The 22,496-nt window shown below is 38.4% G+C and overlaps 1 protein-coding gene across 1 annotated transcript in view; it reads left to right on the forward strand.

The window, feature by feature from the left end:
* The first annotated feature begins 223 nt into the window (after positions 1-223).
* The window catches only part of TAB2 (TGF-beta activated kinase 1 (MAP3K7) binding protein 2), an 85,831-nt gene continuing 63,558 nt past the window's right edge, over positions 224-22,496 (forward strand). Inside the window, exon 1 of the mRNA XM_052645600.1 lies at positions 224-311. The gene's annotated coding sequence lies outside the window, so the exon portion shown is untranslated. The remainder of the gene's footprint in view (positions 312-22,496) is intronic.

The raw sequence follows: 22,496 nt of genomic DNA on the forward strand, positions 1-22,496 counted from the left end.
TCGTTTTTGATCTGCAGCGGCCGCCGGCGGGGCGACCCAGCCCGACCCCCACCCCTCCCCCTCAGCCACGAGCGGCGGCGGCGGCGGCGGCGGCCGGAGGGAGTTGGCGGCGGCGGCGGCCGATCGGAGGGGCTGAGTGGGGAGGGAGGGAGGGCTGAGGTGTCCCCCCTGCCGGGTGGAATCGGAGGCGGCGGCGGCGCTGGCGGCGGCTGTGGTGGAGGCGGCGGCGGCGACGGTGGAGACGGCTGCCCTAGTGGGAGAGGCGGCGGCGGCCGAGGAGGAGGAGGGGGAAGCGGCGGCGGCGGCGAAGGGTAAGCGGACAGCGCTGCCGGGCCTCGGCGGGACCCCCAGTCCCGGCTCTCCCCTCATTTCCCCGCACCAGCCCCCCCTCTTCATCTGGAAGGGACGCTGCCGACTCGCGAGGCCCTTGCGGGGCGTCCGCTTCTTCCTCTCACTCTTCCTCTCCTCCGCCTCCTTCCTTCCCCAGTGGCGAGGTAGAGAGGGAGGCCCCCCCAAGTCCTCCTGAGCGGCCGGGGGTGGGGAGCATCGGGCCGGGCCTGGGCTCGGGGGAGTAAGTGTGTAGGGGGAGGGGGAGATTCATTGGAGTCGGGCGCCGGGAGAGCCCCGGGTGGGGGAGGGTGCCAGGGGGGTGGGGAGGGCCCCTGCCTGCACGGGTGCCCCCCGGTCCGCCCCTGTGGCATGTGTGAGATGGGGGGTGGGGGAAGGAGAACGCTTTCGGGGGAGAGTCGTGGCCCGAATCAAGATGACTTCGGGGCGAGGGGAAAGACCGAGGGAATCTGGTGGTGCTAGTGGAGGGGAGACCATCGTTTCCCTTTCCAGTATTGGTTTTCTGCAGCCTTTTTTCAAGTGGGGAGCCAGCCCCTCTGGGAACTTGTGGCCCCTAGATTTCAGTGGATAGATAATTCTAGCTTTCTGTCCGATCAGTCTCAAACCCTAAGACTGTGGTTGTGGCAGGAGGCTGGAAGGGTCTGGGTATCGCCCAACAGGTGACAGGTGTATCTTTCTGTGGCTGATGCTGTGGGATGGCCCGGGCAGGGTAGTGTACCACAGTGTCAGAGACCGTGTGCGTTCGTATTTATGTGTTTGGCCATGTTTCATTCCATATATAGTATATTTGAGATGTTAGGTTTCCATTCTTCAAGTCGGCTTAATTGTTGTGGAGAAATTCTTCAAATGTTTCTGATAAGAGGGGTTTCCAGGAGGGTGGAGGGAATTTGCAGCTTCCCGGGGGTTTCTCAGGAGTCCGTGAATTTCGGGTCGCCAGTACGAGCCTGTTTTCAGTGATCCATTTCATTGGAAAGTTCTTGAACACTAAGGTCGTATTTGAGGCAACAGTGAGGCAGTATAATTTTGCATCCATTTTGTCTGTTTTAGGTAGGTTTGTAAAAGTGTCAGACTTTAAGGTCAGGTTGATTCACATTTTTATGAAAGGAATCACTTTGTGCTTTTGCTCACTCTAAAGAGTGTGTTGCTCATTATGCAATTTCGGATTTGGCCGGGAATTTTGGTGGGCATGGAACAGAATTTTGCTTTCAGTTTTTATACTACTACTGCTTACCACACTCCTCATACAGTGGCAGAGTATTGACACCTTTTAAAAAATATCTTTGAATTCCTTGTAACAGTGAAATCGTGCTTGCTTTTAACCCCGGTTTGAAACTTTAGATTTTGAAACCATTACATTTTCTAATAAAGACAGACATGCTTTTCCTCTTGTGTGCTTTGGCTGAGCACTTAAATTAGAAACAATGGGAGGAATTGTTAGATAAATGAGTTACAAATTTTAAAAGGGTCAAGTTTAAAAAGGATCTATAGCTTTTTTTAAAAAAGTGTATGGAACGAATATATTGAATGATGGCACTATCAGCGTGTTAACAGGAAATAGAATAAAAATTCCAGTGATTCAGAACTTCTGTTGGTTTTTCCCCCCTTAAATCTTATCAGTTTCTAATAGAGGGTGCTTAATATTGAAATCTTTAAAGGATCAGCTGAAAGTTGAATGTGTTAATTGGATGACTTAGTCATCTACTGCATATACTGTTCCTTCATTTTTCTTTTGGGCAAGTGGAATACCTTTTCTTGAGTTCAAAACTATTCTCAGGGAACCCTGATGAATGCATGCCTTTCCCTTCTCTTTAGTAAACTGTCACATGGTGCAGCCTGTGCTTTTGTAACTTAAGTGTATAAACAGTCTCATCTGATAGAAATTTTCTGAAAAATGTTTTAACTTAATCTGATCTGATTGAAATAACACCTATATTTGGTCCTCTCTTTACTGGAAAGAAGCACTTGCCTTCAGCTAATGATATTATTTAAAACTTGCATATAATTATTGCATCTAATGAAATCAGGAGGTTTTTAAACTACAAAGTAAGCATTACTCATATCCCCAATTACATTATTACTGAGTATTGCTTATTTAGTATTAGTAACACATTACACTTGGGTAACTGTCTTAAAATGATTAGTCTTATGTCCTGACAGAAATAAAAATTTATTATACTTCTGTACATTTCTCTGTAAGGAAAATTCTTTTTCAAAATACTATTTAGGATAAAATCGACATATGTATCTATGAACGTATGGCACTGTGCAAAATAGGTGTAATGTACACCATTTACATGAAACTTTGTGGGTTTCTGTGCCCAAAAAGTCCCATGAGGAATGTGTGAATTTTCTGAAACAGCATTTCTTTTTTAATTGTATAAACTCAAGACTAAAATTTTATTTTTTAACAATTATAAACATACGTTAAAAGGCAATGTTTTACATTGTTGTAGATGTTTTGGGAAAAAAGTTCCGGATAATCTTTACAACATATAAAATTTGTGAATTAAACTATAATTCAAGAAAGCTTCAGTTCCTTTGTATCTCTACCTAGCCAGGCTCCTGTGGCCCAAAGGAGAACAATAGTAGCACTTTTCCATTATGTCACTAACGTCATCTTCATTTGATCCATCTAAGATTGGGACTCTGTAAAATAGAAGGATTATGAGGTAATAACAGAGGCAAATGTGAAAATGGGGCAAAATAGTAATGAGGGAGAAGACAGGGGCTAAGATGCTAGTAGAGGATTAGATGGACAGTTTTAGGCAACTAGGAAAATGGAGATGTGAAGAGTGGTGGGTGCCAGCACAGGAAAGTGACCATGCTGGACTGCTCTAAGGAGATTTGGTCTGAATCTTTTGATAGACTCGCAGTCTGTATGTCATATTTTAAAAAATGAGTCAATAAAAATCGATGAAAGTCTAAATGAAATGCTTAACTTTAATGCTGGAATGCTAGTAGTAAGTAATTTTTAATCCTCTGTATTAAGATGATAAGGATTTGGGACTGAAATCATATGAAATCTAAACATATGTATTCATATGTTCTTACTTCTTTGCCTCTGGCTCATATTTCCAGAATACTTATATACTGTTTTAAGATTTCATTTTTTTATGGTGAACGACAGAATGTTGTTTACTCCCTAAGTCGTGTCCAATTCTTTTGTGACCCCATAGACTGTAGTCTGCCAGACCCCACTGTCCATGGAATTCTCCAGGCAAGAATACTGGAGTAGGTTCCCATTTCCTTCTCCAGGGGATCTTCCTGACGCAGGGATTGAACCTGCATCTCCTGTATTGGCAGGCAGATTCTTTACCACTGAACCAAGGCCACTGACTTAATCAGAAAGCTAAAATCCCTGAGTAAGTACTCAGGGTAGCCAGTACTGTGCTTTATGTTCCCTTTGTGATATGCTTAGTCACTCGGTCATGTCTGACTGCGACCCCATGGACTGTATAGCCCACCAGGCTCCTCTGTCCATGGGATTCTCCAAGCAAGAATAAGGGAATAGGTTGCCATGCCCTCCTGCAGGTGATTTTCCCAACCCAGGGGTCAAACCCAGGTCTCCTGCATTGTAGGCGGATTCTTTACCGTCTGAGCCACCAGGGAAGCACATGTTCCCTTTAGTTAACTACTAAACTTGCCTGTGATCTTGATAGAGTCAGAGATTAAGAATGGCTCTCTTTTTCTTAGTTTTTCTAAGTATTCCATTCCTTAAAACACATCGTTTGGTATTAAGGAGTACTTAATACTAGCCTTCCAGCATTAAAGTTACTCATTTCATTTAGACTGATTTTTATTGACTCATTTTACAAAATATGCTTCATTTTTAATTTGTGAATCCCAAAGGAATGGGCTTCTATTAAAAAGCACAGTAAAATGTGTCAGCTGAGAAGTTAATGTTTTGGAAGGAGATAGACATCAGAATTGCCACAAATCAAAACTGTGAATATTAATTTCAACAAAGGATTTCTGTGAAAATTGATTAAAGTTTTGGCACTTTAAAAAGTGCTTTGTTTGAAATATAACTTATGTAGACCCCAATAGAGGATGTTTGCTAAATGAAACTTTGCTGAATGTGTCTTTTTTTGATTGTCCTTAACATTTTACTTTAACAAGAAATTCTATTGGACTTATAATCTGTTTCAGCTCAAAATTTGGTATCAAGGAAGTGGTAAATTTCTTTTGGCCTTTAATATCTTAACATTAACCTTTTTAGTATTTCCTACATAGTAAAAGAAAAGAGAAATTAATATTTGTTGAATACCTACTGGGTGTCAGGTTTTCTATTGTTTCACAAATATTTATTGAGCACTTAATATGTGCCAGGACTCTTCGAGATGTTGGAAATGACAACAGTGGATAACATAGACAGGATTTCTGTCCTCGTGTAGTTTACATTTTAGTAGTGGAAGACATAATAAATGAGGAAAATCAAGTGTGTCTGGGAAAGACAAGTACTGTGGAGAAATGTAAGACAGAAAAGGGGGTTGGGGAACAGACATTGCCTATCTGCTCTTTTAAAAACTGCATAATGGATATTATATTTGATTTCAGAAACAAAAGCTCCCATACATAAGTTTTTTTTTTAAGACTGTATTTCATAACTTGGGAACGACATTATGTTTATACTTCAGAGTTTTAATTAATAGCAGTTTGGTGTTGGTAGTGCTTCAGAAAGCTGCTTTTTGGCTCAATAGAAAACTTGGAGTGTGCTATACTGGTTTCAATCCTGATTTTGCTGCTTAATAGCTTTGTGATTTGAGATCAACTACAATTTCTCAGCCTCTTTGAGCTTATTTTCATCTCTGTAAAATGAGTGTATCTATAAGGTTGTTATGATAAATTATACAGTTTGTGTAAATTATCTAATTTATAGAAGGGGCTTGATAAATTGGAACTTTTTTGTCTGTTGCTTATCTGGAGTTCTGTTATAAAACAAACATAGTTGAAGTTGGTAACCCTTCCAAGAAGCTTTCACAGTGCTGTGGGGGAGATTGTTTAATACACATTGTATTTGAACAGGTACCACTCTTCTCTGGTAGAATGAGGTTAATTAAAACTCAACTGTAGTTTGTAGTCAAACTTCCTGGGGAGTTTGTGCATATTGTCGAATCAGTATGCTGTAGGAGTAAACCTGGTCTTTATGCTGAAGACACATGGTGACTGATCTTATTAACAAGCTGGATATCAGCATTTTAAGAAGTAGATAAAAACATTGTATAGGCTCGGTGGAAACACTGTGAAACCTTTAGCACAGTCGAAGTATTCAGTAAATGTTCACTTTTTCTTTAATTATTATGCCTTTATTGTGTGATGGGGGTAATCCAAAGTATTCACAAAGTATTAAGGAAAACTTTACAAAGAGAAAATAATGCTAATTGTGGATAAGTTTTTTGAAGAAAGAGAGGAATGGTTGGTCAGATTGCAGTTATTTGTTTCTCATTTTTAGCCTGGGAAATCATGTCTCACTTTCCTTTCAGGCTTGACTTCATCATATCTTCAGTGCCTGGCCTGTGCTTTGGAGCTCAAGAAATACTTTGTGTTCAGTGCTGAAAGACTCTTAGTGATAGTGTTCCTTTGGTATCGCAACTCTTTTTGGTAGTAAACACCTTTTGATTTCGAAAAGTGCTTGCGCTGGACGTAAGCCTTTAAATCTCTTGTTTTAAGCACAGACTGAGGTATCACACAGAGTGTTCTGAATGCCATTTTTTTTTTTTTCAATTTAGCCAAAAGTTTGAAAAAGATCCTAGAGATTAGAAGGAAGAAATCATTTATTTTACAACTAGATTAGTAGTTGTGAACCTATTCATATGAAGTTATTGACATTAAAGTAAAAAAGTGAATAGCAATTTTTAAAGCAGAGGAGAAAAAATTCACGCATAATTTTTCAGTCTTATCTCTTGTCTGTCTCTTGAAGGCAATTTCAATGAAACTGTAGATTTATACTGTCATTATAAATTAAATGGCTCAGTCAATTTCTTACATTTCTATGATGTGGAGAATATTGGTGTTTTCATGGAAAAGGGAAAACATCCCACCCCACCCTACCCCACCCTTACCAGTAGCCATTTTTCAGATGTTTAAATCTTAGCATCAGTCAGCTTTTTCCTGTTCTGTGGCAAGTTATTCTCTGCCTAATGAATACAGTAATAATTTTAGCTTTCCTAAAACTGAAGACCTCCCTAAGGTTTAAGATCTTTAGTCATTTATGTAAATTATTTCTTCGCTTAAATAAAAAGCCAAGATTTTTTTTGAAGATTTATAGAAACAAATTGCTTGATATTCAGATTTGTTTCAGAAATGAGCTAGAAATACCTGCAATTGAATATTTTTATACTGTTGTGGGATTTTGCTTGTTTGCTTGTTTTGAACTGTAACAAAACCTACCACTGGAAAGGGATACTACTACAGGCTGTCAGCTTGAGTGGCTTCAGAAAGAAAGTCTTGATTTATCCACAAACAGGTACAATGTAGATAAGGGCATTTTGAGAATTTGTAACATTTTAATTGCCTTATTAAAGAAAATGGTATTCTTGTTTCACTTAAGGAAAAAAAAAAAACAAAGCAAAACACAGTCCTTGTACAAAGCCAGAAGCCAAATGGAATAAAGTAGAGGTTGGAACGGTCCCACAGAGAGAAGAAGCAAGAGTAACAAAGTGTAGGATTTAAAAGATTTTGGTGGAAACATATGAATGCTGATTGTTTTTAATAAAATGATTCAAAAGAATCCATCTGTTAAAGAAAATCTGTGACCCCTGCAACCAGCCCCTGCCCGTGCTTGCCTCAATGTAAGTCAAAAGTAATATACCACATACTGAGGTATATTCTAGAGATTGGTGCTATTATCAAAAACTTCAGAGTTTCTGGGGGGTTGATTCTGATCATTTAACTTGTCTCTTTGGCTAGTGCAGAAGACAGATTCTGGGAGAATAACAGATGACAGTGTATTATTGAGGTGAAAAAAGGGCAAAAAAGTAAATTTTCACTTAAGTTAACTATGCTTAAATAATGGAAAGTAATTTTACACTTGTAATTTAGTTTTGTTAGGTTTTTCTTTCAGGATACCTGTTCAATTCATTTTTCTCAACAAGTAAAATAAAAGGGAAGTAACTTCTATATTATTTAATTTACAGTAACTCTTTAGACCAAGGGTGAAATAAAACATCACCAGTATTTTTTAAATTCAATAATATTATTTTCTATGCCCATATTTCACATTCAGAAAAGATTTAGTGCTAAATTTCCTGATGTTTATTACTGGACTGACTGATTTTTTTGCTTTGATTTTTTTCTAAAAGTTTTTTATGTTAATTCCTCGAACTGGTGGTGGTTGTAGAATATTTTGCTCTACTAATGAGTATTAATTGCTATTTGTATAAATAATATTTAACAGATTAGTAATATACTTGTATTACACAGTTATGCTTATACTAACATTTTCTTTTCATCAGCCTTTATTGGTGGTGAGTTATCACTAGAAAATAATTACAGAGAAGGTAGTAATATAGGCAAGAAAATCTACTTTTTAAAAGGAATTTAGAACAGAGTATGTGTTGCATTTTAATTCATTGAGTACATTGTGGTAAAATTGCTTGGGTTACTTTTTAAAAGAGTATTGATGACCAGATAAACATGAGCATCTACTTTTTGGGACACAAGCTGATGTATGTAGGGGTCACAGTTAAGTAGTTACTAGAATTAAAGAGAAAAAGTTCTCAAGATACCTTAAGGGATCACTGTCATCAAAAGTTGAACATCAGGCACTGTGTATTTGCATTGAGAGTAATTTGATGTTTGCCTTGTGACAAGTGTAAACCTGAACTGTACTTAGCTAAGTGCTGTTTGCTGCTTTATGATGATTTTCAAAGGAAATGGAAAAATAAACATGTGGAAATGAAGTTTAAAAAAAACTTCCCATTTCCACAAAGCCAGTTCTTTTTTACATATGAAAATGTATTGACACCTGTTGGTTGAGCTTGATTTTTCTTTTTCTTGAGATTTCTCTAGCTGAGGTGAGGTTGCCCTGAGTGAGACATCCTCCTTCTCTTCGTGGACACCAGCGTGAATTTATAGGATGACGGTTCGGAGCCCTTGCCGTAGCTTTGTGAATGAAATAAATCCATTGTATTCTTTTGAGGAAGGAAACTGGTTCACAGGAAAATGGAACTGGTGATCTTAGCCTAACCAAGCTGAAGAATCAGTACTTCAACTTCTGTAGGGTAATACATGACCAAAAGAACAGAAACTCCCTAGAGTTTGTTTCATATGCCTTCTCTGATACACCTGTGCACAATAGCTGACTAACCCAAGAAGTCTTGCCTGATTCATCCTCTCACCATGAGTCAAGTCTGCTTTATTAGTCAACCTAATTCACCTATCCAGTAGTTTTGAATTAGTTTTGAGTCCTGCTTGTGTGCCAGGTACTTTGCTAGGTGATGAGACTGGAAAGATGAGTAAGATGTGTCCTTGCCCTCAAGGGACAGGTATACAAACTAACAAATGCAGTGACCAGGTTAGATGTGAGACATTTTAGGGATCTACAGGAGGGAGTGTCCGACCCTGTGAGGGAAGGAAAGATATGAGAGGGAATTCTTCCTAGGAAAAGTGACACAATCTGTGTGCCAGATAGGCAAGGAAGAGGAGCATTTGGGAGAAGCAAGGCCATTTCAGTCAGAACAACATGCGTAAAGGATGGAGGTAGGAGAGGACACGCCTACTCAGTACAGTGTATTAAGTACCAGTGGTGGGTTAATCGGAAGTGAGGTAGAAAATGAGCAGAGCATGAAAATACTTGTATACTCTATAAAGCAGATTTGACTTCATCCCATAAATGATGGAATGTTTTAAATTAACATTCTAGAAAGATTTCTCTGGCTCTAGAGTAGAGAATAGGAGCTGGGGGTGGGGTGGAAGAGGTAGCTTTATAACCATTTATTTGAGAATTGATGAAGAGATGAGTTAAGGCTGTAATTAAGGAGAAGAGTGGGTGATGAATTTGAGAGTACTGAGTGTGAAGTAAGGTAAGAATCATACACGCTCTGGCTTGAGTACCTGGGTGCAAAGTGTAATGCCTGCCAGTCATCAATACAAGAACATGCCAGGGGCACAGGTGAGGAAGATACTTGAGTTCTGTTTATGGTTTTATGGTTCCTATAGAGAGAGAAAGAAGAAGAAGACATCACTTTATGTGTGGTGGGGAGCAGTAACAACTGGGAAGTCTTCTCTGATTAGATGACATTTGAGCAGGTATCCGCGTGAAGTAATAAAGAGAAAACTTTCTAAATAGAGCGGTGGGAGCATGCTTGCTATGTTCTAAGAGCAAGAAGACCAGTGTGGTTGGAATTGAGAGTGGGAGAATTGTAGATGAGATCCTAGTGAGTATGTGCTTTTCATGTAGTGCCTTTAGATTGCAGTGGGGATTTTAGTATTTAGGATGAGCTTAGAAGCCACTGAAGGGTTTTAAAACATGAGCTATTTGCCTTTTCCCCTCCTCTCACTTGTTAGAATATGATTTGAGAGTGGCTATGTGTGTGTAATTCTGTATTATTTTCTTCTATGTAAATTCATATAACCCTCACAGTCAGGATACAGAGCTAGATCTGTTCCGCCAGCACTAAGAAACTCCTCTGTACTACCCAGCCTTAACCACTGATCCATTCTCCATCACTGTAATTTTGTCACTTGGAGAGTGTTAGAAGAGTGGAACCATACATTGTGTGATCTTTTGAGATTGGCTTTTTTCCCTCAGCATTAGACCCTTGAGATGCATTCTGTTGTTTCTTGTATCAGTGGTTCGTTCCATTTTAATTCTAAGAAGTGTACCTTTGTGGGTGTGTGTTTTAGTCGCTCAGTCATGTCCGACCCTTTGAGACCCCATGGACTGTAGCCCGCCAGGCTCCTCTGTCCATGGTATTCTTCAGGCAAGAATACTGGAGTGGGTTGTCATTCCCTTCTCCAGGGAGGAAGTTGGAAGTGTACCCTTGTATGGTGTACCACAATTAGTTCAGTCATTGACTGAAGGACTTTTGTGTTTCTAGTTTGGGGCTATAAACACAAAGCTGCTGTGAACAGTTTTGCAGGTAAAATATGTTTTCGTCTCTCTAGGATAAGTCCCCTGGAGTACAGTTGCTGGGTTGTGTGATAAATATATATTTATAAGAAACTGCCACTTTTCCAGAATGGCTGAATTTACACTCCCACCATCAGTGTGTAAGAGATAAAATTTTTCTGCATCCTTGTCAGCATTTGATACTGTCAGGATATTTTTTATTTCAGCCATTCTAATAGATATGTAGTGATACCTCATTGTAACATTAGTTTGTGTTTCCCTAATGGCTAATGGTGTTGAATGTGTTTGCATGTGCTTGTTTGATGTCTGTATATCCTCTGTGAAGTGTCTGTTCAGGTCTTCTGTGTATGTTCTAATGTGATTGTTTTCTTGTTGAGCTTAATGAGTTATTTATATATTCTGGAGAGAAACACTCTGTCACATATGTGATTTGCAAATATTTTCTCCTGGTCTGTAGCTTACCTTTTCATCTTCATAATAGAGGCTTTTGCAAAGAAAAAGAAATTATGAAGTCTAATTTATCTTTTTTCTTTTATGAATTGTTTTTTTGTTATCAAGTCTAATATCTCCTTAACTTTAGGTTCCAAAGATTTTCTCCTGTTTTCTTCTAAAAGTTTTCTGAAAAGCTTTACATCTTACATATGTAGATCTGTGATCCATTTTTACTTAATTTTCACATAAAGGTATAAAGTTTAGATTGAATTTCATTTTTTGCCTGTGAAAGGATCAGCTGTTACAATACCACTTGTTGAAAAAAAATTACCCTTCCTCCATTGAATTAGTTTTGCACCTTTGTCAAAAATCAGATGGCTGTGCTATGATGGTCTACTTCTAGATTCTCTGTTCTGATCTATTGATGTTTGTGTTTATCCCTGTACTAGTATCTCATTTTCTTGGTAACCGTAGCTGTATGCTAAGTCCTAAAACCAGGTAGTGAAATTTCCCTAATTCTTCTTTTTCAGAATTGTTTTTAACTATTCTATTTCCTTTCCATGTAAAATCTAGGATCTATTTAAAAAAAATGCTGGAATTTTGGTAGGAATTTCATTAAACCCTTAGATCTATTTAGGGGAAATTGATATCTTTATTTTGTTAAAAATAAAATAAAATCTTTCAATCCATAAATGCAGTTTATATCTCTCCTTATATTTAGATTGTCTGATTTCTTTGATCAGCATTTTATAGTTTCTAACAGACACACATTTTATATATGTTTTGCTAGATTTGTACCTAAGCACTTTTTTTTTTTTTTGGAGCAGTCATAAATGATATTGTGTTTTAAATTTTGGTTTCTAGTTTATTATAGTTTATAACAATGTGGTTGATTTCTGTGAGTAGATTCTGTATCCTGAGACTTTGCTAACCTAATAAATTCTAGTAATTTTTTTGTGTGAGTTTTCTAATGTATCTGTGAATACAGACAGTTACGTTTCTTCTTTTCCAGTGAATTTTATTCTCTTTTCTGACCTTACTGCTCTGATAAGTACTTTGAGTACTGTGTTTGGTAGGCATGGGGAGATTAGACAAGCTAGTCTTATTCCTGATCTCAGGGGAAGGCATTAAGTCTACCACCATTAAGTACACGTTAGCTGTAGGTGTTTTGTAGGTACCTGTCTTTTCCTCATTTGAGTTTTTATCATGACTGGGTATTGAAATTTTTCAAGTGGTTTTTCAATGTCAATTGATACGGTCATATGGTTTTTCTTGTTTAAACTGTTAACTGATGGTAACTTCCCTTTTTAAAGATTTACTGTGGCAGCTCTTTGTGGAGTAAACTAAGGGCAGGGCAAAGATGTCAACGGGGAAGCCATATTGGAAATTACTGCAGTTATCTAAATGAGAGCTGATAGTGGCTTGGACCACAGTAACAACAGGAAACGGCATGAAGAGGGCAGATTTTGGATATGTTACAAACCCTGAGTGGCAGGCAGGATATGTTGATGAATTGGGTCTGAGGCATAAAAAAGCAGTCAAGGCGTACTCAGAGATTTTTGGCCCAAGCATTTGAAAGTGTGGAGTTGCTGTTGACTGAGTTGGGGAAGACAGTGAAGTAACAAGTTGGGCTGGACAATCAAGAGGGTTTTTGTTTGGACATGTTAACTTTGAAAGGCCTACTAGACATTTAACTGGACCTATCAAGTAGGTAATTTGGAATAGAAAATGGAATTCAAGAAGGAAATTCAGGCTGGAAATAGAAATTAGAATCATCAGTTGAGCTGATGTATGAGAAATTACAGTGACATTTATTAAAAATTTTAACCTATAACCTTTTTACTATACTGTTATTTAAGGTTTATTAGCAAAATAATGTGATTATCCCAGCACATGAAAAACTTTGTGAAAATTTGAATTGTTTTGTTTATTAACACTGTTGCCTTCAGTTCAGTTCAGTTCAGTCGCTCAGTTGTGTCCGACTCTTTGCGACCCCATGAATCACAGCATGCCAGGCCTCCCTGTCCATCACCAACTCCCGGAGTTCACTGAGATGCCATCCAGCCATCTCATCCTCTGTCGTCCCCTTCTCCTCCTGCCCCCAATCCCTCCCAGCATCAGAGTCTTTTCCAATGAGTCAAGTCTTCACATGAGGTGGCCAAAGTACTGGAGTTTCAGCTTCAGCATCATTCCTTCCAAAGAAATCCCAGGGCCGATCTCCTTCAGAATGGACTGGTTGGATCTCCTTGCAGTCCAAGGGACCCTCAAGAGTCTTCTCCAACACCACAGTTCAAAAGCATCAATTCTTCGGCGCTCAGCTTTCTTCACAGTCCAACTCTCACATCCATACATGACCACTGGAAAAACCATAGCCTTGAGTAGACGAACCTATGTTGGCAAAGTAACGTCTCTGCTTTTGAATATGCTGTCTAAGTTGGTCATAACTTTTCTTCCAAGGAGTAAGTGTCTTTTAATTTCATGTTTGCAGTCACCATCTGCAGTGATTTTGGAGCCCAAAAAAATAAAGTCTGACACTGTTTCCACTGTTTCCCCATCTATTTCCCGTGAAGTGATGGGACCAGATGCCATGCTCTTTGTTTTCTATTGCCTTATCTCACATTAAATGCACCAGAAATTGTGTGATTGGGAGACAATTTGGGAGATGTATGTTTATTGTAATGTGTATTTAATCATGCTTATTTGATAAGTAGATGGCTATAATAGTAGTATAGACACATGTGCCTTATTAATTTTGAGAGCTTTGTCCTAAATCTTTGTAAACAAAGTAAAAAGTTTATGCATATTGTAGACAAGTTTTGATACTATCATTAAGTGGCTGAGAGGCTTTCTGAGGCAACATTTCTTTTGTAGAGAAAACAGCCAGAGAGAAAGATTAAAAACAAAAATTAAAAACAAAAATGCAAAATAGATAGCAAGGAGAGACTTTTTTTTTTTAAGACTTTTGACTTAGAGCCAGAATTAAATTGGTAAAGGGAAAGGGTGAGCCTCAGTTTACAAACTTGATAAAAAGATATCCTCTGAGTTCCATTCAGATATGTTTTCTTCCTATTAAGGTATTCTGGAAAATGCTTTTTAAGTGGCATGATATTTTCTGTTGTAGCTAATTAATGATCTTTTCTTATTTATAATATAAATATCTCTAGCACATTATTTCCCCTGTTACAGGGTTTGCCATATTACATTATAATATTCTGTTTATTTTTCAGTTTCTCCCACTGAATAAGGTTTTACAGCATTAGTACAATGCCTTAGTACAGTAAGCTCTATGTAAATATTTATGAATGAATGAGTGAACACACACATTACTAAAGTTTAAAGCTGTTAGATTTACTTGCTTTTGAAAGTGTGTTTTTGAGATTCCACAGTGTAAATTATGGTCAAAAGTCTTTTCTGAGTAGTGCCCTGATGCTTTCAAGCAAACATTATACCCCCGAAAAGTACACCCAAACATAGTGACATTACTAACCAAACGTCAGTGACGCACACATTTTGCCTCTTGTTATTTGTTCTTTTTTCATAGTAATAGTGGTTTTAAAGAATCCCCCTGCCAATGCAGGAAACACAAGAGATGCAGTTTCTATCCCTGGATCATGAAGATCCCCTGGAGGAGGAAATGAAAGTGAAGTGAAATCGCTCAGTCATGTCCAACTCTTTGCGACCCCGTGGACTGTAGCCTACCAGGCTGCTCTGTTCATGGGATTCTCCAGGCAAGAATACTGGAGTGGGTTGCCATTTCCTTCTCCAGGGGATCTTCCAAACCCAGGGATAGAAGCAGGCAGGTCTCCCACATTGCAGGCAGATGCTTTACCCTCTGAGCCACCAGGAAACCAACTCCAATATTCTTGCCTGGAGAATTCCATGGACATACGGAGCCTGGTGGGCTGCAGTCCATGGGGTTGCAGAGTTGGTCACAACTGAGTGCACAGGCACACACAGTGGATTTTTGCAAAATCTAAACCTGGCCTAGGTTCCTGTATGCAGAGCACACGTTGTAAATAGTAGGTTGAGCTTAGAGTTTGGTCCATAGTAGTATCTCATTGGAAATTTCCTATACACATTTTAAAAGAAAGTAACTTTGATCTTCCGTTTACCTAGTCCCCCCTCATTTCCAGGTTGATGGTAGAGGTATAAGCCATGTTTCTTTTCAGTAATGATTATACATACTTTTTAAAAAACATTTTCCTATACCTTTTCTCCCTTGAGCTTTATAAGACAAAAATACCTGAGCCTTTACTGTTCCAATTCATATTTAAGCCCCAGGAGAACAGTTATTTTTGAAAGCCATAGTGTTTTATTTCCAAATCTCTAGTGTGTGTTTTTTGTGTATGTATGTTTATGTACGTGTATGTATATATCTGTGCATGCATGCTCAGTTGCTCAGTCATGTCTGACTCTTTGTGACCCATGGACTACAACATGCAGGCTCCCCTGTCCGTGAGATTGCCCAGGCACGAGTACTGGCGTGGGTAGCCATTTCCTCCTCCAAGGGATCTTCCCAACTCAGTGATCAAACTCACATCTCCTGCATTGGCAGGCTGAGTCTTTACCTCTGAGCCACCTGGGAAAAGAAGAAAGAAAGTGAAGTCGCTCAGTCATGTCCGATTCTGCAACCCTTCAGACTGCAGGCCGCCAGGCTCCTCTATCCATGGGATTCTCCAGGCAAGAATACTGGAGTGGGTTGCCATTTCCTTCTCTAGGGAATCTTCCCAACCTGGGGATCAAACCCAGGTCTCCCACATTGCAGCCAGACTCTACCATCTGAGCCATGAGGGCCTGTCCAGCCACCTGGAAAACCATGTATATATCTGTATATACATGTATATATTGTGCTAGTCCATGAAACATTAATGAAGTTTATAGGAAAAACCGCTTTCCTCTGATATTGTTGACACCAACGTAGTCAGCATATAAATTCTTTAGTGATCTGTTTTAGGCATTGTTGTGAAAAGACAGGGGGCTATGTAAAATAATCCTTGTTTTCTCTGAGAGAGACCAGTGTGTAGTCAGCTGAGGATTCTTGAGAACATTAAATGAGCAGATGCATTATAAATCATTTGACCTAGTGCTTAGCACATAAATAAATGTTTGATCTTACTCATTGTTACAAAATTGTAAACTATTTGTTATAAAAATAATAAACTAAAACTTTATTGTTATACCTCTTTTCATTTGACTTTCTTGGTCCCGTTCCTCCTTGCATTTTATCTAACTTTTCTAACTCCTTTGTTGTAAGTTCTTGGTCTTTGTGTCTCCTCTCTTCCTGTCCAGTCTCTTTTCTGTTATTCCCTAGGTCAATGTCATCACCTTCTACTGAAATTCATTGCAGTCTAGTTCTGCAAAATCTCTTAACCTCTCTTAGGAAGGAAAATGACATGATCCAGCAGTGTTTCAGGAACTAGAAATCTTGTTGCCACTCTGAAATATAGCTTAGAAGACCGAAGAGTGGAGTAAGCTATCAGATAAGAGATTACTGCGTTACTTCAGTTGTCCAGATAGCAGGGACCGGAACGAGGATGTTGTGGGAATAGAAGGGGGGTTAATGCGAGAAACACTTGCAGGAGTAATCAGTAGAACTTTGCCACTGATTGCATATAGTGAGGAAAAGAATTGAAGGCCTTGAGATTTCTAGCTTCAGAATCAGTCCTGTACTATTGGTAATTAACATATAGATATATTATTGTGTGGGAGGCAGAGGGTTGAGTTTTGGGCAAGGTGCTTTAGCAGCATGGCACTGTCAGACTATTCCTTTATTTGTTGCAGTCCCACCCACTTATCCTCCCCCTCACTCACTCCCTGAATTCCATGCTATTAGTCTGGGAGCTTCCCTTTAAGAAGGGCAGTTTCTATCCGGTCAGAATCAGCACTGGAGGCTGAAGCGCTGCGGAGCAGCCTCTTGTTTCCCACCCACGTTCCCATTGGCCTCCTCTCTGGAACCTTCCAAAAAGATTACTTAGAGTAATGTTCACCACTGTTACTATCGCCCACCCACTTCTGGGATAGTCACAGATAAATTTTTTATTTTTATATAAAGTAAATGAAGCAACTTGGCTGGGCTCTTTGAAGAAAAATAAAACTTTATGAAGTGTTTGTGATTAAAACATTAATCAATGAGTAGAGTAATACCTCATTCATCTAATATTACTGGGCAATAAATATTCTAAATAAGACAATTGAAACTTATCTCGAAATCTGTTTCCATGTAGACTTTATGTATATAGAACTTTTAATGCTATTTTTATATATACTATGTAGATTATATATACATAAACAGTTCCAAATCTGTTTCTTTATAATGTTTTATATGACTACTGCCTTCTGAGAACATGTCTCCACCCTAACTTAACCTCCTGCTCTGCTTTTTGTCCCAGAGTTTCAGAATGAGAATCAGGAGTCCCTGATCCTAGTCCACGGTCTAAGAGTAAATTCTTGTTTGAGGATCTTTTTTTTTTTTTTTACCATTGAATCTGTGAAATCTGGGTTTGTGCCTAGCGTAGAGTAGATGCTTAGTATTTTTTGAATGAATCATTGTTTTATGTCCACTTCAGCACTCTTTCCCTGATTTATTACTTGGAATTCATCACTTCCTAGTAAATAAGTTTCTGAGTTTTTAATATAATATGACTATCTAGGTTCTAATTGAGTTGAATTATTAATAGTAAACTTCCCTTATGAGTGTTTTTGCTGCTTAGTAGAATTTTCAGTCCTCTTGATGCATTTTCTGATCCTTAAACTTTTGAAAGAAATGATCTTCTACTACTTGGTTTATTAAGAATGAGTAAGTTAGTCACTCAGTCGTGTCCGACTCTTTGGGACTATAGCCCATGGACTATAGTCTACCAGGCTCCTTTATCCATGGGATTCTCCAGGCAAGAGTATGGGAGTGGGTTGCCATTCCCTTCTCCAGGGGATCTTCCCAACCCAGGGATTGCTCCTAGGTTTCCCACACTACAGGCAGATTCTTTACCATCTGAGCCACCAGGGAAGCCCTTACTGAGAATAGTTTCTTCACTGAATACATTCCATGGGCCTGTATCACATATAGGCAGTGCCGCTATATACAAGTATGTCACCCATGTCCCCAGGGATCTTACACTTTAGATGAAGAGACACAGAAGTGGAGCTCTAAGAGAATAATTACATTTTGGGTCATGAAGCATTGATCCACACGCGCATTAGGAGTTCTAGGAAAAGGAGGGATCCATGTGGGCTGAAGCAGTAGAAAAAGAATGCAGAAAGGAGATGGAATTTGAATTGCTTTTGAAAAGGTAGTTAAGATTTTGACAAGCATCTGGTGGAGAATTGACATCCTAAGATAGAGCAGTAGTGTAGTCAAGAATGAAAACAGGGTTGAACATGTTTAGACAAAGCCCAGATTTCAGATTTCTCTGAGTGTGGGGACTAGTGGGAAGTTAAAGTAACTAGATTTAATAGGGTTTTACTCCAGACTCTAAAACCCTGAAGAGGGTCTGAGGACAGAATTTAGAGGAGTCCCTGCATTTAGATGATAAAAAAAAGCTCTTTATATTGTTACTAGCAATAACCTGTAACTGAAATTTAACCTTTCCTTCTATTATGATTTTAACCAGTAAAGCACAGTAGTATTACCAGTCCTGTGATTTTATTAGTCATAGAAAAAGCACAAATAGTATGTTTACTATTTTGGCTATCTCTGAATATAGTTTATGCAAATTACTACTTTAAAACTAGTTGCTATTAGACCCCACTGGAGTTTACATGTTGGGTGTTAGTAAAGAAGCTGATACATAAATATATCAAAAATATGGGTTCTGAAAAACACTGGTGATTTTCAGTATAATTGATTTTCTTTGTGATCACTGATTTTATTTTACTCATTTAAAATAAATCTGGCCTTCTTTGTAATCCTACGTACTGTGTTTTATGTATTTCAAGTCTTTCTGAGAGGCGATATGTAGCTTTCTCCCTGCCAAGTGGGGGTCCAAGGTACCAGTTCCAGTGGAACCAAACTGGAGAAGGAAGGCCTTGAAAACCACACTGAGAAGTTTTAGTTGAAGTGATAAACGGGAGGAACCTAGTATATTTTTCATTTGTTTTTGTTGTTTTAACAAAATAGTGTATTTACTCTGTACATTTACTCTTTTAAATTTCATCAAGTTGGAGAAAAGAGAGCCTCTTCTTAGCTTACAGTTATAGATAAACTAAACTTTAAAAGTGCACAGAAGTTCAAATATAATACCACAGTCACTGTCTTTACCCTCTTATTATGTATCTGTTCCAGTTTCTTAAGTTCTTGTACAAAGCAGTGAAATATTTAGGGTGGTTATATAGAAACCTCTCTTAATCTGCTCTTCTATACATGATTGGTCAAATGTGAAGGACTTCATGGCTGGGATATAAGCTGTGGGTCTGGTCATTTCTAAGTCGGATGATTGGGATAATGTGGTAGCAGTTGGGGTGGAGCAGAATTGGCAGTTGTGGTATTTGGAAAGAAGAACAATAGGACTTGGGGGCAGATAATGAAGGCTGAGATGCATGGAGTGGTGTTAGGGAAAGTATCAAAAGGAAAGTTAAGAACAGGACGCCTGAATTGGGGTGTATATATTGTATATTATGTAATACCCCCAGCAAAGTTTGAGGCATCACCCAGTATTTAAACACTCGTATTTCTGCAGTGGAAAATGGAAATGTTTCAGTAAGTAGGCTAAATAAAGCCTGTAAGTAGCTTCACATCAGTTCAAAGCAGATTTTTGCCACTATCAGATGAGCTTTGACATGAAACTTAATAAGAAATCTTTTCAGAACTTTGTAGATTTTGGAACTACGGAAGTAATTGTGAACTGTGTTGACTGTAATATCCAGTGAGGAGAGTCTTAGGAGTGGTGTTTTGAGGAATGTTAGTTATTGGATGGATGAAATTTGAAGCAGTTGAGAAAAGTAAAAGAAAGCAAGAGAAAAGGTAATTTCATTTTTCAGGTTAACAAGAAAATTGCTATTTCTAATGAAAACAGGAAGTTGAAGAGGGGAAGCCAATTTGGGGAAGTTTAAACTTCAGCACAATTAAGAGGGAAAAAAAATCTTGTTTCACATGAGATACCTTTTATTTTTCATGTATTTTGTATCATGGGTAAACAAGCTTAGTAGTTTAGAAGTGTTGCAGTGGAAATTTTCCTTTTAAAATAAGCTCTTAATTTTCAGAGCCTGTAGACTCTGATGTTGAGATATGAAAGTACTTCTAGCTTGGGAGTGGTTGGAAAGGTATTCCTATATAAGTAGGATTGTGGCTCTGCCCGCTAAAAAAAGAACCTGGCCGATAGACTGAAAGGAATGGAGTAAGGTAGGGGGTCCTCTAACAGGATGCTTGTGTGTGTGGCTGAATCATTAGTATGGCTGTTTTTATAATCATATGAATATATTCAGAAGTAGTAATTGCTGGAGAAGCAGTGGTAACTGACATGTTTTCAATGCTTACCACATACCAGGCCCTATTTTAGGCCATGTTCAACAGACAGTCTAGTGGCATCTGTTCCTGCCTTGTAGACAAGGTTGTGGTTATCAACCTAGATGGGAAGCATTAGGCTAGAGAGTGGTATAATTTTGATTCCCAGGTCCCCTTTAAAAATCTGGAAGATTTTTGCATGAGTTTGTGAAATTGAATGGGTTTTAACTTTATTGCCATTCTGTGACTTAAAAAAAAAACCTTTGGTGAATGGACTCATACATTAGTATTGTCATATTAGAAATATGGACAAGTATCTTTAACAAAAATGAAACAGGGTCCAATCATTACTCTTGAAATTTGTTTGGTTGCTTTCTGTTTACTATATATAAATATGCTGTATAAGTGTACACTTTATGATTCATAAGTTTAAAAAGGCAAATATTGTCTTAAACTTTTATTCAAATCCTGCTAGTGACTTGTGTGAGTTGAACTTTATGTTTTTCTTCTATTAAATAAGGATGTTGGACTAAATCTCAAAGGCCCTTTCAACATTGAATTCTGTGATTCTGATTTTTAATTTTCATCAGAACAGAAAGCAGCTTCTTAAAGAAGCCTCTCCCTAGATTAGTACTACAAGTGTAGATAAGATACCAGAGGAAGAAGTGAAAGAAGAAATGTCATAGTTTGTACTTAAATCCTTCTGACAAACATTAAGAAGCACTGAAACAAGGAACCTTGGAAACTAGAAGAATGTGCAGTGTTGACCAGAAAAGTTTTCAAGAAGAGCATGATCAGAAAGCATTCAAGTTAGTACTTAATTAATGAGTCAAGTTAATAAACTATAGAGGAAGGAGCCCTGGGCCTGAAGTTAGAAAGCCACAACTACGTTTCTGGCTCTAACTCTGGGCTGCTTATTGGAGTTTTGATGATCAGAAAATTACTTAATTTTTCTGAACCTTGCAAAGGAGAGTAATAAGTAGCTGGCCTTACTTGGTTTCTCATAAGGATCAAATGATATGGTAAATTAGGTGGCACTAGTGGTAAAGAACCCACCTGACAACGCAGAAGATGCAAGAGATGCAGGTTTGATCCCTGGGTCGGGAAGATCCCTTGGAAGAGGGCATGGCAGCGCTCTCCAGTATTGCCTGGAGAATCCCTTGGACAGAGGAAGCTGGCCGGCTACAGATCACAGAGTCGGACACAACTGAAGCGACTTAGCACACACACACGCGATAAAACTTAAAATATTCTGTGACCTTTCTTTTAAAAAGCAAAATTTAACTGAGTACATTTGAAGATGTGATTGTATGTATTTTAAAAAATATATGAATCAAGCAGCAAAGTTGTTACAAAATGATAGGTAAGGATCCTGAAGAGGTTATTGAATTTGGTGATTTGAATGAAACCGTTAGCAAGGGAAGAAACTTGAGGGCAGATTAAAGTAGAGTTGAGGCCAGAGCATTACTACTCAGTGGAGAAGCTTGGAAAGGCGCAGATGTCAGAGAGAGAGGGCCTGGCATGGCTTGTTTACTCCTTGCATTGCTGTTGCAGACTTTTGTTTGCCTGTTTGTGTTCCTCACTGGATCAGGGATAGGTCGAAAGCAGGAACTCCAGTTCATTCTCAGTGCCTTGAATAGAGTAGCAATTTTAATAAATAGCTTTGTAAATAAATACTTGCTGAACAAGACTTAACTAGTAAAGAAAATTTTTGTGGTATGAATTTGTGCATGGTGTATGTTTAAAATGGTTAAGACTTAAACATAGTCATAGGTTGAAGTGAGAGACTGAAAAGAAAAGGTATTGGTTTTCTCAAAGAAACAGGAAAAAAAGGGATAGGATCTGGAGCCACAAATGAAAATGCTGGTCTTAACTGGTAGAGAGACTGTTCCTGACGAAAAGCACCAGATAATTATGTATTTCAGAACATAGAGGGAAAAAAGTAAGCTTTCATATTCGTTTTACAAAACTAAGATAACATAAAATATGAGCATAAAAGAAGATTACATACCAGTCTCACATAATGCAAAAAATGCATAATAAAATCAAATGGAATTTAGCATTACATTAACAGAGTACTACAAATGAGTGGTATTCCCGTTAGGAATAAATCAAATTAAGTTATATTAGGTGATGGGAAATGTGAATATCCTGCGGGATATCAAAAGAAGGGAAATCAACATTTATTTCTAATAAGAATCCTTAGTG

This window comes from Budorcas taxicolor, chromosome 9 (assembly GCF_023091745.1).
Source record: "Budorcas taxicolor isolate Tak-1 chromosome 9, Takin1.1, whole genome shotgun sequence".
NCBI lineage: Eukaryota > Metazoa > Chordata > Mammalia > Artiodactyla > Bovidae > Budorcas > Budorcas taxicolor.